At 25.4% G+C, this 291-nt stretch overlaps 1 protein-coding gene across 1 annotated transcript in view; it reads right to left on the bottom strand.

Moving 5' to 3' along the window:
* LOC119581700 (ankyrin-2-like) overlaps positions 1-291 on the bottom strand; it is a gene marked incomplete at its 5' end in the record, with an annotated part of 102,055 nt that overhangs the window by 100,526 nt on the left and 1,238 nt on the right.

The following is a 291-nucleotide window of genomic DNA, read 5'->3' as shown; positions in this document are numbered from 1 at the left end:
CATTCTATGGAATATTGTTCACTGACACTCAAATAAAACCATTTTTAACTGATACAAATATAGTCAATATTCATACATAAACTTTCCTATAATTTGTGAATTTATGAGAAAATAATTTTTTTGTTTGTATTCCGTGCATTTTGAACAATTCATACTCATACTTCATGAAATGTTATGATTGGTATTTAATATGAATAATCATTAAACTGTATATAATTACTTATATGTGTGGCTGCATATAATTTCCTTTGGGCTTTTAATTTGCCCTTTGATCTTTTAATTACTGACTTC

This window comes from Penaeus monodon, chromosome 15 (assembly GCF_015228065.2).
Source record: "Penaeus monodon isolate SGIC_2016 chromosome 15, NSTDA_Pmon_1, whole genome shotgun sequence".
NCBI classification, from domain to species: domain Eukaryota; kingdom Metazoa; phylum Arthropoda; class Malacostraca; order Decapoda; family Penaeidae; genus Penaeus; species Penaeus monodon.
Note: the sequence above shows the minus strand (reverse complement) of the source record. Positions and strands in the feature narration are given on the sequence as shown.